Here is a 15,672-nt window from a genome sequence, read left to right as displayed (position 1 = left end):
GCGACGATTTCATCTCCATTGACGTCATACGGAACCTCACGGCGACGGCGACGCCGACGGCATAAATCTGCTTTTGAGTGTCCATTTAATTGCTATCCCAATAAAAAAAAACACCCTGTATAATTTATATGTTGATGACCTATAGCTGGTACATGACTTGGAAAAACGAACAGCGCTAAGAACGGGGCCAAGCAAAAAAAAGTTGTCGCAGTTTCACCTGAAAGGTGAAGCATCAATTGCGATAGCAAATTTGAAGAGAGCTATACGGAGTAATGATAGCAGCTTTATCAGCTGTATAAACTTGGACATGCAGCAGCACCGGCAACACGCAGAACTGTTGTCGACGCCATCGGCGTTTTGCCCGCGTTCGCTCAAAATGCGTGCGGCGTTGGTGACTGTTGCCGGGCCTCTGATATAAATAGGCACTTGGTGCCGCAGCTAAACGTCGCCTCCCTTCCCTCCCCCTCCCCCCACGGCCTTTCGTGCGTCGGAAGAAGGCACGTTTGCTCTACATATATGGTGATTGTAGAGGAGGAAAGAGACGCCTACTTCTGCAGCCCTTAAGGGAGCACAGAGCAGAACGCGCGTTTGTTCTCCGCCGTGCGTTCACTCCCCGTGAAAGCGCGCGTCCCTCGCGCCCTTTCACTCGCACATACAGCGTTCGGCGCGCGGCGACGATTTCATCTCCATTGACGTCATACGGAACCTCACGGCGACGGCGACGCCGACGGCAGAAATCTGCTTTTGAGTGTCCATATGATTGCTATCGCAATAAAACAAGAAAGCGCATTATCGTTTGTCTTCTTGTTTGCCTTTTGCAGTCCAGACTTGTACCATCCCAGGTAAGAGTGGAGATAACCGTTGTTTTCCAGTCAGATCTTCTAATGAGTGGTACATTCACGGCTACGCACGGAAGAGGGCGGGCACTATTTTGCAAGTCGCCTATCAATCGCGCTTTCGGCGTTGTGGGTATGCTATATTATTCTAGATTTAAAAATACAGGAACGAAGCTTTGCGCTTGAACTTCGATAGTGTCATATGATGCAAGTTTCGCTCACTTTAGGTGACCTGCTGTCCGACGTGTTTGAAGAGATGTTGGGAGGAAGGAAGGAGGACTAGACGTAATAGACAGGGAGGCTATGGCCAGTTCACAAACCGGTTGGCTACCCTGTGCTGGGGAAAGAAGGTAATGAGAATAAAAGATAGGAAGTAACTTGGAATCAGTATTTGGCGCTGAGCCGTGCTCCCTCAAGGGCTGCAGAAGATAGCGCCAACCTTTCCCTTTCCCTCAAGAACCACTTATCATCATCATCATCATGGTATTGTAGTCATCACGCTGCGCATATTGTTATTTGATCCCACTCGGGAATTGATGAGGCAGGCAGTCGAAGCAGGGCTGCTTCCTGTTTAGAAGCCTTTGTGAAAATTACGTCATCGTAGTTCACAGTAAAATGAGGGCTAGTAGCTCCGAGAGAGTTGAAAGTGTCGTGTCTCCTGACACCCGTCTATTCTGAAAATTGCCGAGACGATTAGTTAGGATGGGCTCTCCGCAGCAAGCAGCACGTGCGTTTTACAACGGCGTATGTGAGCCTCAGCTAAGCGACTGGCCACGGCCGTCTAGTGTTGAGCGATCGGGCAGTGACGAGCCACTCTCTCTATGTCCATAATTATCCGCCAATTTCGTTCTTTACGCCTTTTATGCGCGCCCCTCCTCCCCCCTTCTCGAGCGCATCACCCCATCATTTTCCGTTAGTCACTGTCGCACTCTTCGACATTCACCGGATTGTTGAACGGCACGGCGGCCCTTAGCATTCCTATAATTCTGTTTCTGCGTGAACTTCGAGGCCTGCCTGCCCTCCCACCTGTTGGTTGTGGCGGTTTACTTATTTATTTATCTGTCCATACTGTGAGCCCTTTTCGGGCTGTTACAGGGATTAGCTTCCCTATTAGCATTCTGTAGGTCTTGTCCGGTTTCTTGCCCTGTTTTAATTCTTGACAGCGTGTACAAACTATAGCCTAAGAACAAGCTGTTCTCAAGTTTATGAACATAATGGAAATCAGAGACAAGGGAAAGAAAAAGAAAAAAATTACTCCATCTCCCGCTAAAGGGAACCATGTGTGGATGCGTTAGCAGCGGGGAGGTGGTTAGCTTGAGCGGGAGATGGTGTAATTCCTCGGGATCCACCGCTCGACGATGACGTTTCGATTCGGCTTCGCGTTGCCGCGCCGCCTCGGGATCCAGCGCTCGACGTTGACGCTTCGATTGGGCTTCCCGAGCCCGGAGTTCAGGGTCCACTTGCCGCCGTTCACGTTTCCTTTCGGCTTCGAGAGCCCGAAGTTCGGGATCGCCACGTCGCCGCTCCCGCTTCCGAGCGCTCATCGCTGCGCTGCACAGGAGAGAGAATGAGGCGCGCGCGCTCCGTCATTTTCATACCGCGGAACTACCGTGACGCCCCCAGCAGAGTATGCAGCTGTCGCACCACCTGTCGTGCGCGCCGCTCCGCAGAGTAGAGGATCCCTAGAGGAGAGAAAGGGGGGGGGCGTAGGGGGAGGGGTCGCGCATGCGCTGTGGGGTGTGGGACGCGGACGCCGCTCCGTAGAGTAGAGGATTCCTAGAGGAGAGAAAGGGGGGAGCGTAGGAGAGGATAGAGAGGGATAGGGGACGCACATGCGCTGTGGGGGTGTGGGACGCCGCGGGACGGAAGGAGGGACGGACAAAGCCCCTGCCATAAGCTGCTTCGCATTATTGCGACTCGGGGTCGGGGACGAGAGACGGAGTCTTGAAGCAGGCGAATAGGAGACGAAAACTTTATACAATATGTACAAATATGTACAGATATAGCAGGAATAGCAGGTAATAGCTGGTAATAGCTGCCATTAGCTGGGGATAGCTGGTCAAAGCAGTCAGAGCTGGTAAGAGCGCACCAGACCGACGGGGCGGCCGGTGGCGACTCTCTCGCTTAACAATGGGCCAGTTCCTCCTTAAATCCCCTTGGCGGCGGCTCCTCGTCGACAGGAGGAAGAGGGGACGGTTGCTGACGTCACTCGCGTCGCATTGTGTCGTCGCGTCCCCCTGGCGACTCGTCGACAGGACCCCGAGGTGGCGATGATGGCCGGGGCTGCTTGCACGTCGGCAGGACACAGACGGGGCAGTTGCCGAGGTCCCCCCGCGCCGTATTGTGTCGTCACGTCCCCTTGGCGACTCGTTGACCGGATCAAGACGGGGCGGTTGCTGAGGCACCCGCGTCGCATTGTGTCGCCACGTCCCGTTGGCGACTAGTCGGCAGGACCCAGAGGGACGGGTGGCGATGATGGCAGGTGCTATGGCACAACAGCACCCCCGCCGCCAGACAATGCATCCAGAGGTCGAGCTGTCCGACGCAGCTCGGAAGATTGGATGCGCCGGTTGGGCGACGTCTAGGATGGTCTGGAGGTATCGGCTCTGCCGCTTTTCCCGCCGGTGGTCTTTTCTGCTGCTCGGTCCTGATAATGTCCACTGGAACGACCAAGAATCAACAACGCCAAACCACTCCGGCCAAAGCAAGCACCCTCCGAATGCTCTCCAAACCGCCAGACCAAAATCATCGAACAAAGCATTTTCGAGATCTGGCTACGCTAAACAAAACAAAACAACAACAACAACAACAACAACAACAATAAAACAACAACAACAAAAAATCCCGAACAACACGAGACACGTATCTGAGAGAGAAATTCGAGATACGGACCTCCTTTTTTTTTTTATTGTCAATGCGCGAGTCTTAATCAAATCAGAATTGCGTCGCAAGTGATTCTCAACTGTAATGCGGGCGGGTTGGCAAAGATCAAGGTTGCCGAAGATGACTTAATTTTGCCCCCGAAAGCCGTGACGCAAAGGCTGAACGCCGCTAATGTTTGCGCTTGGGCGCCACTTCACAAAAGCGCGGAATGACATCTGACTGTAAATGCCAACCGAAAGAGCCCGCCGCTTAGTGTTGTCTAAATGCACTCGGCAAAACGAGCGCCACATTCTTACAGCACAGAAGCGGTCCTAACAAAACAAACAAAAAAAGATACTAAAACTCACACTAATGACACGAAAGCAAAGGTGAATCAAAATTATACACTGACACTTACAACTAACGCGTACAATACAAAAACAAGTCACAATCGAAATTAAGCATTTAGGCTTTTCCTAGCCTAGATATATGTAAAAACAACAAACGTGAAAACACTGACGCTTTCTCTACTTGAGCGTTCAGCAATCAGGTCTCAGTAAAAATGATTAACAAACTAAAAAATGTTGGTGTCTCGCGAAAAGAAAGGACCAAAGCCTTATAAAATGCGCTCTTGGCCTATCCACCCTTTCCTACGCTCAACACGCGACTCAAACTTATCGCAAAAAACACTCAGAAAATTTAATACTAAAATGACATAAAACAGAATGCGCTTTCAAAGTACCGTGTTACTAATCACTTGGTGTTCGCAAACATGTTTTAGACGCGCTCGTGCAGGTCGCCCATTCTCGGCCCTAAGCGTCGTCCAATCGCGACACCAGAACAAAATTGATTTGCCTGAAACATGTGCCAATTTCGACCCGCGGCCTCCAAATACTCGGAGAGCGGCTCCTTTACAGACCCGCGTGCACACCGCCTTTCTACCCGCTAGGCACTTGCCTTTCTTTCCGCGAGAAAGTGAACGGCTATTGTAGCAGATTTTCGAGCATACCCGACGCTTCGCTATGCTCTTCTGCTTACAATGCCTTGACAACACTGAGAACAGGCGGCATTTGCGGCGTCTGAATTTCTGCGAAATCCTTTCTTTACTGACGCGCGTCACTCCTATTCTAGATTTCAGCAGCCGCCTGAGCTTCGGGTTCACCCTACTCTGCTTTTTCCTAACGGCTAGGCTGTTGGCGCGCTTCACCCGGCTCGTACCGCTGCCCGAGTCCGACTTTCTCGGCTTGCGCCTTCGTCGTTTGCCCTCGGCGCGGCTCGCAAAGCTCGCGGTCTCGGCACTTGTACTCGCAGGTGCCCTGCCTTCTCGTCGCAACGACATAGCTCCGGGCGGCAAAACCAAGCTAGCCTCGTGGTCGTCGCTAGATGTCTGCACTTCTAACAGAACATAACTGCATCCGACGCCATCTGAGCTAGCCGGCTTGCCCTGCGGTCTCTCCTTGACTAGCCTGAGCGTATCGCTGCCATCAAAAGGGCGCACAATTTCTTTCTGACCTTCGTCGTCGGCCACAATTTCCAAAGCGGCTTCTTTAGACGGCGACACAACAATGTGTTCCCGCTGGTCGATAAGCGTGTGCAACAATGGCACCATAGCATTTCCCTGGCGTACTGAGCTAGTAGCCTTCTCAATACGCGGTCTCTCGGGAGTCTACGACGCTGAGAGCGTATGCGTTTCGATGCGGATACTTGGCCGCGTCGGTGTAGCGGGCGTCTGGGTCTTGCTTGAATCTTCGTTTGATGGCGTTGGCTCTAGCTTGCCTTCTACTCTTGTGGTATATGGGATGCATGTTGCGCGGGATGGGTGCAATGCAGAGGGACTCTCGAACGTCCGATGGAATTCGTTCTTTCTTGTCCGTGTCTGCGACGTACGTCTCACTGTGTGAGGTTGAGGAAAATAGAAAAGATGCATCACAACCGCTGTCAAAACTAGAGTGACCTAGTACACTGTAGCTCCGGCGAGGGCCTTTTTCTGGGAACTGCTGCGCCGCGCCGCTGCTGTTCCGGACCTGTGGTGGAGTATGCCACCGCCCGATTTAAAGGGTTCAGCCTCATCCATCCATCCATCCATCCATCCATCGTGAGAGTGATCGCTTTTCTTGCCTTTTCGGAGCCGGCGGAAATGCCCAACTCCTCGCAAATTTGAATGAGGTCCTGAACTTGGAATTCCTCCATCGCGATCTCGTTCCTCGTGTTGCTTGCCCACTAAATTTACCCTACTTTAAACTAAAATCGACTGTTTAAGGAAGGCAAATTCGCAATCCATAGCCTACCAACAAACAAAACACTCTACTAACATCTGTCTGTGCTAGAGAGGTCTGGCGACATGAAAAGCAAACATCGGGCACTCACCCAGCCAAAGTGGTTGACGCCGGTCGATCTGGTAGCTGCCATCGAGCGGTGTAGCAGGCGTCTTCGGTCCTCGTATCTCGCAGCTTGCCATCCGCTGTTCAGATACTGGTTCGCCAATCCCATAGCTGCCATCCACTATTGCGACTCGGGGTCGGGGACGAGAGACGGAGTCTTGAAGCAGGCGAATAGGAGACGAAAACTTTATACAATATGTACAAATATGTACAGATATAGCAGGAATAGCAGGTAATAGCTGGTAATAGCTGCCATTAGCTGGGGATAGCTGGTCAAAGCAGTCAGAGCTGGTAAGAGCGCACCAGACCGACGGGGCGGCCGGTGGCGACTCTCTCGCTTAACAATGGGCCAGTTCCTCCTTAAAATCCCCTTGGCGGCGGCTCCTCGTCGACAGGAGGAAGAGGGGACGGTTGCTGACGTCACTCGCGTCGCATTGTGTCGTCGCGTCCCCCTGGCGACTCGTCGACAGGACCCCGAGGTGGCGATGATGGCCGGGGCTGCTTGCACGTCGGCAGGACACAGACGGGGCAGTTGCCGAGGTCCCCCCGCGCCGTATTGTGTCGTCACGTCCCCTTGGCGACTCGTTGACCGGATCAAGACGGGGCGGTTGCTGAGGCACCCGCGTCGCATTGTGTCGCCACGTCCCGTTGGCGACTAGTCGGCAGGACCCAGAGGGACGGGTGGCGATGATGGCAGGTGCTATGGCACAACAGCATCTAAAACTGTCAGCCCTTCCACTGGGGTGGAGATGGAAGACCAGCGAAGCTGTACTATGGTGGAAATTGTGTATTTCCAGTTATGACTATTAAGATGTGATGGTGTAATCGGTTATTTGAATTATTAAAGAATGAGAAATACATACGATCCGGCTTTTTTATTTATTTAGTGACCACGGGGACCATGGCCTTATGGTCGCTACGGTACACCACCATAGGGTGTACGGCAAAGGTTGGCACGTTCTTCATAAACACGTCACCAAAGCCTCGCGCGTTCGGTGCGAACGCGGGTGAAACGCCGCCGCCGTCGGCGAAGCGGACCATCTGTATCGTCAGTGCCCTTATCGGAGGATGGGCCTTCAGGGATTTCACCCTAACGCGCGTCGACCAAGTAATGGTGAGCGCCCACGCGAGATTGAGCAGTTCCTGGCCTCTCAACAGCCATGTTCTCCCGCACAAAGACGCCAATCACGTTCCCCATCTCCTCGGCGCATCATCTCGCCTAGCCGTTACTCTACGTTTTCTGATGTTCGCAACAGGTCCCCAAGTCCACGCCCACGCCAGGAAAACTGAGGACAGCGACCTCCGGGGGTGGGGCCGCTGCTGATCGTCCTGACAAACACCCTCCGACACAAAAAGTTCACGACGACGATTTATCCGCCACGCCATGTTCTGATAACGACGCAGTAGTTTCCGCCGATATTACAGTAACCGTCGACAATTACCAGGTCACCGCCCTCGTTGATACCCAGCACCTCCACCAATTTGTCACGGTAATAACAACACAAGCAACAACCGGTCACACAACAGAACAGCTCCGATCGAGCAGAACGTCTTCTTCGTCGTCTTTGTCTCTCTCGCCCGAATCCTTCACGGCGCGCAAAATAAAGCGCAAGCAAACTACAACTGCACAACACACGGAAATGTACTGAATTGACGTGTCAATATATATATATATATATATATATATATATATATATATATATATCATTTTTCATGCTTTTTTAGTTTCTTGGTTATTTTGGTTGGATGTTGGTAGGCAACGAATAGTTGTATTTTTTGGAAGCGGGTTGTGGCGCACGTGTTGCATGGTGAAAGCAGTGTAAGGCGGCAGTTTTAAACCATGTTAAGGGAAGCTAGCGGAGGTAGCCGGATAGCGAGATTACCGTAGGGCTTACCGTGGGGCTTTGTTCAGGTATTTTGGCGGGCTTTCTCGTTAGGTGGTCGGGCGGGTGATGGCGCGGCAGGCTAGGAAAGTCAGGGGTGATGGCGAGCTGGTGCAGTGCGAGGAGTGCAAAGTTTGGTGTTATTTGGACGAGACGCACTTCGCAAGTTTAGCCGACGCTGAGGAGACTAGCTTCGCGTGCAGGCTGTGTGAAAGATTTAAGGGGGCGCTGTGAGGCGGATAGAAGTAGGGTGCCTCGATGCCCAGCGCCGCCGTCCAGGGTGGAGACAACCCCGCTGGCGCCGCCGTATTGAGTCACACGAGCTGAGACTCAGCTACGCTTGCGTTCATAAATAGTGTTACTCGCGGCGCACTTCCAAGTGCTTTGCCTTGATGAGGATTTTTTTAGCGGTATCGCATCTGCACATCTTTATAACCAAGAGCCGTCAACTCGTCGAAGGTCCAAGACGTAAATGTATGGCGCCGGGAACATGCTCCAAGTTGCCTAATTCAATTTACATTTAATATGCCGTGTGTATGTTTGAAATACGCACTATTTTTTTTTTTTTGCACTTCGATGCTTGGTATATAAGGTTTGCGACCCCCTGTGTGCGGAAGTTTTTCTTTTTCGCTGTTGTATTTTGGTTTACACGTCACGCCTCCTTTACCGTAGCCAGCCACTCGCGCACGGCGGTTAGTTTCCCTTGCGTTGCGCGTGCTCTTCGCGTTCGTTGCAATTATTTGACGATATCTACGCGCAATTTTGCTTTTTTTTGCCCACAAGACTGTGTGCTGACAGGATTAAGCTGGTGTAAAAATAACTGCGATGTGAAAATAAGGTTTAGTTAGTGCTGTAGAGAAACATGTAACGTAACTTGTCTGTGTCAATCTTGCGTAGTACACACAAGAAACCAAACGATGCACAAAATACATTTACTTATAATGTATAGTACAATCAATCAGGAAAGAGATATGTACATGAAAATTATATGTACTGTGTGGCGCCTGAAAGTTATGTTGAAAGACGAGATAAAAAAAATGTGGTTGATCCCTCTTATATAGGAATCGGTATAGAACACGAAAGTGAAACGTGTCTTCACAGAAGTAGTGTAATGTTTATTGCACATTGATATATAATGTCTATTGGTGTTTTGTGGCTAAAGCGCCCTTAGGCGTTGATGCACCCACGCTGACGCCTGGTGGCACGTCTCCTCCATCACGACTACCAACGTCGATGACCATGAGCAACCGTCGTGCATATGGAAGCTGCACTACGCTGCACACGCTAGCACAACGCGAAAGACGAAGCACGTAACTGAATCGTCACCGAGTCAAATCAGCGCGTACAGCGCGTCGTAATTGCAGCCTCCGCGATCAACTTCAGAAACATTTTCAGAGCTGATTGCGGAGGCCACGCTCCGCTGTGCTGAGTACGGTGAACGCCACCTAGTTGGTAGTGCTTCTTGATGCCAGCGTCCCTTCGAATGCTGGCATCGAGGCGTCGTAGTGCTGAGACCACCGAAGCGTTCACTGTCGGTGCGCGTTAGTGTCATAATGCAGTACTTCTCTTTTCTGCTCGTAGGCGGCGGCACCGCCCCGAGCAAGAGCGCGGGTACACGGAGGAGTGTTATAATATATAAGGCGCGTCTGTGTAGCACTCTGCGAATGCGTTTGTGGCGCAATGGGTTAAACGCTCGGCGATCTATTGTCGCGGACCGAGAGGTCGTGGGTTCGATTTCCAAATTTTGCATGTTTGTGGAACTTTTTCTTCTGGTTTCTTTCTTTGTATTATGTTCTATGACGTATTTCCGTGACGGAAATACGTCAGTGAAGTCTTGGTGGACCCCGGCATAAAACACTTTCGTGTTAAAAAATTCGCAAGGTAGGCCCGACACACAATTCGGGATAGTGAGAGTTTTTTTAATTTATTCATCACATGGGGGGGGGGGGTTCAAGTGAGTACATCAACCTTATTACACACAATATAAATCGAAAACAAGAATGCAAACAAGAAAACGCCACCGCGGGTAATATTAATCAAGATATCCAGCCAGAATACATCAGCTACCATCGAATACGTCGGATCAGCCAAACACATCGATGGCGAGTACAGAACATTTTATAAATAACCATTAGAACACTGATAACTACATTGAAAAAATAAACAACACTGCATACATATCGCCTAGAAAAACCGTAAATGAAACTAAGACAGTCAAATACAGATTAGCAATGTTTTTCACTTCGAAAATATAGTCCATGATGATGTAGGGCTGTTGACTTTAACAGACGGCGCCCATCCTGTCGATTTCCCTCGTACTGGTCCTCTTCAAAGTGTTTCTAAGTACAAGTAAAACAACAAAAGTGATTATTGCTATGAAAAGTTGCCTTGTAAATACAGAGGACCCATTACAGTGCTTAAAAATAAATTTTCGCAGAAGTAATGCTGTATTACCTCGCTTCACACGTTTCGAAGAAATGCACAGCCTACAACAGACACCATGCCAGAAAGCGCCGAAACATTTTGGTCCTATGATGCTGCTTAACTCTACTACACCTGGGCATACCGTGCACAGGCATTTAAAGACCGTCACAGTACCCACTACGATCGGGAATGAGCACGAATGACCATCGGCTTACGAGCACCACGCTACAAATATATTCGTCTAAAAAATCAGCTATATAACGTAACAACCTGAGATCCGCAAGATATCTGCTGAGAATAGAGAAAATCACAATGCTTCGCTTGCCACGTACACAACAGCCGCTGTCCCCAGAAGAAGCACTGCGTTCTTTAGTCCCAAATAACCAGTAGCGAAAAAAGAAACTGAGGGAAAAAAAAAAAGAAACAAGAGACACACGATGTGTGCTTCCCGTAAAAACGTAAAATAGGTGGTTTACATGACGATTTGTAGCTAATGTAAGGCTATTTCGCGGCGAAGCATTTTCGTCAGTTCTTAAAATAAGGGTACTACTCGCATAGACTGCGCCGATCAAAACGGCAAAAGCCTATGCGACGCGCGCTCGCAAACCATAGGCTACTCAGCATCAGTGCAGTGCTTAGTTCGTGAGCGAACGTAGGTACGTGAGCGAGGATCAGAGAATACTTTATTTAAATGAAAAAACACGATGCGATAGTCTAAACTTTCTTGACACTTACCTCGCAAATGTAGGAGCTATCCGTTGCCTTCCAGCGATACCGCTTTACTTGGGCTTCCCATCTCTTCCTTCGCTCTGGGTCCCGGGGGAAGCGTAAACAACGAAGCCCTTTACGCGTCGATCCGGTGCACTTGGGAACACAACAGCCCGTCATGTGGACTCGATGCACTTGAAAAGCTTGTCATTCATGCGGCTGAACACTGTCCAGCAAGTAGAAGCGTCAGCGAAGCATCTGCGCGCACTGTGTCTCGAACTAAGCACCGGCACCAAACACTCGCAACCGCTCGCTGTGACTCAAGATGGCGTCGCAGCGAGAAAGCGGCGGCGCGGGTGCGGTCAAAGGATGGCACCACCCTGAACGGCGGCGCTGGCATCGAGGCACCCTAGATAGAAGGGGAATGGGCAGCTAGTGTGGAGGAGTTCAAAGGGAAGCTGAAGGTGGAGCGAGAGCGGAGTATTGAGCTCGAAACTCGGATCGGCGAGTTGCTTGACAGGGAGGGGGCCGAGGCCAACCTGGTTGAGCGAACAGCTGGCGAGCTACAAGAAGGACGGGATAAGCGGGCCGTGCTGGAAGAGTGGGTGGAGGCGCTAATGGCACAGGCGGCGGGTAATCCCGGGTCGGAGCAGCGTCAGGCGGACGGCGGGGACAGCGCGGAGTCTCAGGCCGAGGCATGCTATGAGAGCAGGGAGGGACACCTAGGGGCCGCAGAACAGCGGGCGAGAGCCGGCGGCAACACGGGGGCTCCACAACGCTACAGCGATGTAGCGCGGCAGGCTTCGGGTGGGACGGGACGAGCGGCAGGGAGCCCGTCGCCGCGTGTCAGTGGCGCACGGCGGGTGGAAGACCAGCTAGCGCGAACTGGAGGACAGCAATCGCAGGCGGGAGGCGAAAGTGTAGAGCGAAGGGTCCTGGTGGTGGGGGACTCCAACGTAGCGAGGGTTGAGGAGGGCGTCCTTACAAAAGTGAAGGCAGACGGGCGGGTGAGGGTGGAGGCCCAGTCAGGGAAGTGCATGGTTGAGGTTGCAGCGCGGCCTCCTCCTTATAGAATTTGTCGAGGGATCAAATACATGAATAATAACTGCATTGCTAATGCCATTGTATATTAGATGCTGCAAACGAATTATTGAACGCTACGCACTGTGAAGTAAAATATGTATTTTTTCATAAAAGAATAATTCGTATGTCCCAAAAATTGTGGCAGCTACAAATAACTGATATCAATGCTGCCACGTTTTTTTTTTTTCTCTCTCTATTTAATAAGTAAAGAAAATATCACACGAACTTTAGAACTATATCAGTTCGAAACCAGCAAAGCAGTGCATGCAGCTGATATGAAAAACGTCAGGGCCATGAAATGAATGAGTTGAGGACAAATAATTTGATGAATCTTTGTCATTCAAGAACCTTGTTTACATTATTTTCACATGTGCAACGACCAGGAAAAAACCTCAATGACACTGTCCTTCGTTGCAATAGATTGCGCAGGAGCAGCTGTTACCGGTCGTGTATTGTAATTACACCGAGATTATACTCGCAACAGTGAGTACAAATAAAAAGTACGAGTTCTGCAAAATATACATTAGAAATGCGAATATAGAATGGAATATACAAATGCGAAGATACAGCTCGCTAAAGGGCAGAAAAGAGTCGCTGGAAACAAAGTTCACTGCTTGTATACACAAAACCTCGCAGCAAGATATTCAAATATACGTCTAAGTCTCCAATAAATCTATGTATTTAAGCAAATGTCACTGTATATAATGCGTCAAACAAGACACATAAATATGTTGCGCAGTCACAGATAGTAAACTTTGCGCACAGAAAGACAGATGATCGAGGCAACAACAAAGCTATGATCGCAGAAATCGTGATATGTACTCGGGCCAGGCGGCGGTCGCAACAGCGCCATATGGGTAGAATAATAGAGGAATAATGCAGAAATCAGTACGAAAATGTGTAATTTAACTGCCTGCACTGCGGCAACAATTATTCTGCACCCAAAACTAAAGGAGGGTATTGCTTCGTTTCAAAAAAGAAATAAAAGCAGGTAGCCAAAAAGGAAAGAAAAGGACAAACGAAACCATGTTTTGAGGCAACAACAACAACGACAAACGAAAGCCACAGATGATGCGGCAAGCTGAACTACCCAATATCCGAGTGTGTTTTTGGCAAACGCCGCGTGGGCCGGGCTTTCAATGAGCAAGGTCGGTCAAAATTGATTATTGATGTCCTCGTAATTTTCGCATTCGCGTGATAATTTTGATCATGATGATAACTACTAGAATAAACGGCTAAAATTTCTGCGGTTTTAAAAGCTAACGAACAGCCATACGTTTTCATAATTACGAGCTTATGGACCAGAAGGAACAGAGCTTTTTACTTGCATTGATTTTTGCTGCCTCGCTATCTAAAGGACAAACTTCTCTCGGTGGGGAAGTTGAGCGAAGCGGTCAATGACTTCGGACACGTTGATGCCGAAGTCTCTGTGGGTGTATCGAAGCGACAGCCTAACCATGCGTTCCACAGACATTGTAGAGCGCAAGTAGTTTTTTAGTAAACTCTTGTTTAAAATATTCTCTCTGTGCTGGCAGTGGTCAGGGTGGCTAGAATCTGCAGCAGTTTGTACACATTTACATAGAACCTGCAGTCGCAATGGGAGAAGGCATCTATTCCGGTGCTAAATCCTAAAACACTCCCTCGATGTTGTTGACATCCTTGTTTAGGTACCTTGCACAAACAGTGGGCTGTTCGATTCCAGCGATGTCCGTCGTTTCGTCAGGAAGTATGGAGAAGCAGCCTGCTTTTGCAACTAGGCTTTCTTTGATAATTTCACCACAAATTTCTATAATTTGGTTTTGTGCATCTGGGCTTAAATTCGAGGCATTACTGGGGCAACTTTCCAAATGGTTCTTCAGATATGTATCTCCACAATCAGCTCGCATGCGAAGAAGCCCTCTGAAAATATCTGTATTTTCAGCGGGGGCTATGTTTAAATCCATAGGGCCACTGTCCCTGTGGCCGCGTGCACGCAGAGCCAGACATTTTCGACCGCAAATAACTGCAGGCCGTTAACTTTCTTCTGTTTTCTCATAATTTACTTTGCCTGCCCTGGTTCAGCTGATCGATCACATTGGGCCCGCTTCCTGAAAATGTTTGGAGAAAATTATCAGCAGCTAGCTCACAGTCACGGTGATATTCAGTATTTTCGTGTGTGTGGAAGATTGGGAGCGCGTGCTTTCATTTCTGGAACGGCCTGCACACGAGGGCTCTAGTGCACGCATGTTGGCCCAAGTTTATAAGAGCATTAACCCCATAAAGTTCCAGAATTGAAAGACTAAAGCACGCCTTTGGAAATGTCGGTAAACCTTTCGCGTCAAAAGTTTATGAGAACTTTATACCCATAAAGTTTTGGAATTGAAATTCATGCGCTCCGTAAATTCTGCGGCCGCTGCGAGATATACCGCAACGCGCCCGCTCGCTATCGAAAAGCTCTTGAAAGTTTGTGCACGGATGGGGCTCCTTGCGTTACGTGACTCCAGGTGCAAGGGCATTGCCACGAAATCCAGCCCGAGTTCGCAATGTTCGCGCCGAAATGTCTTTTCGAGAGTGAAAAAAGACATTGTAGACAGAATCCAGAATGATTCCCGGCGTCGGTGGTAGTTTTGGTCGGCGGTGCATGCCGGCACGAAATAATTTCGGGGGGGGGGGGGGGGAAGCGCTGAAGCCCCCCCCCCCCCCGCCCATGGCTACGCCCGTGCTGTGGGCAGGAGCAAATGCCAAAGAGGAGAAAAAAAATTCTGGAATGCATATCAAGTGACATTAATGAGCTAGGAGGGGGGTGCGAGATTATTATACTAGAGGACATGAACGCACACCTAGAAGACATGGACGGGTACACAGACTCAACAGGAAACATGATGCTGGATATGTGTGAAAAGCATGACTTAGTTGTATGCAACAGTACTGAGAAGTGTGAAGGGCACATAACATGGGAGGTAGGCAGCGTGCAGTCGACGACAGATTATGCACTAATGTCACATATAGTATACATGATAGGCTAAAGGTAATGAACATAGATGAATATGGCTCCGGAAGTCTAGGTAGTGATCACAAACGTAGTAAGGTGAGTTTTAGAAGAGAAATGAAAGTAGGTAGGAGGCAAGGTGAACAACAAGGTGGGACATTTTACCCGGAAAAGCAGCTGGAAATAGCAACCCAACAAATTGAGAAAATAATTTCAGAGGATACTAAAACAGAATGGACATATGCAAATTTAACAGAGCTATTTCAGCTAGAGCTTGCTAAGGTATGAGTTAGGCCCAAAGGGAACAGAATACGTAAACCCAAGAGCTGGTGGGATGAGGAGGTTAAGAAGGCCATAGAGAAACATCAGGAAGCATCCAGGGAACACAACTATTCAAAGCAGAGGAGTGAACCAGAAGCTGAGGCAGACAGAAAATGGGATAACTTCTTAAACTGCAGAAGGGAACATCCCATTTGATCAATGAGAAGATTAGAAGAAAGGGGACCCAATGGTTGTCAGAAGTAAAC

The sequence above is a fragment of the Dermacentor silvarum genome, chromosome 6 (assembly GCF_013339745.2).
Source record: "Dermacentor silvarum isolate Dsil-2018 chromosome 6, BIME_Dsil_1.4, whole genome shotgun sequence".
In the NCBI taxonomy this organism is placed as follows: Eukaryota; Metazoa; Arthropoda; class Arachnida; order Ixodida; family Ixodidae; genus Dermacentor; species Dermacentor silvarum.
The sequence above is the reverse complement of the archived record's forward strand: the minus strand, read 5'-3'. Positions refer to the sequence as shown.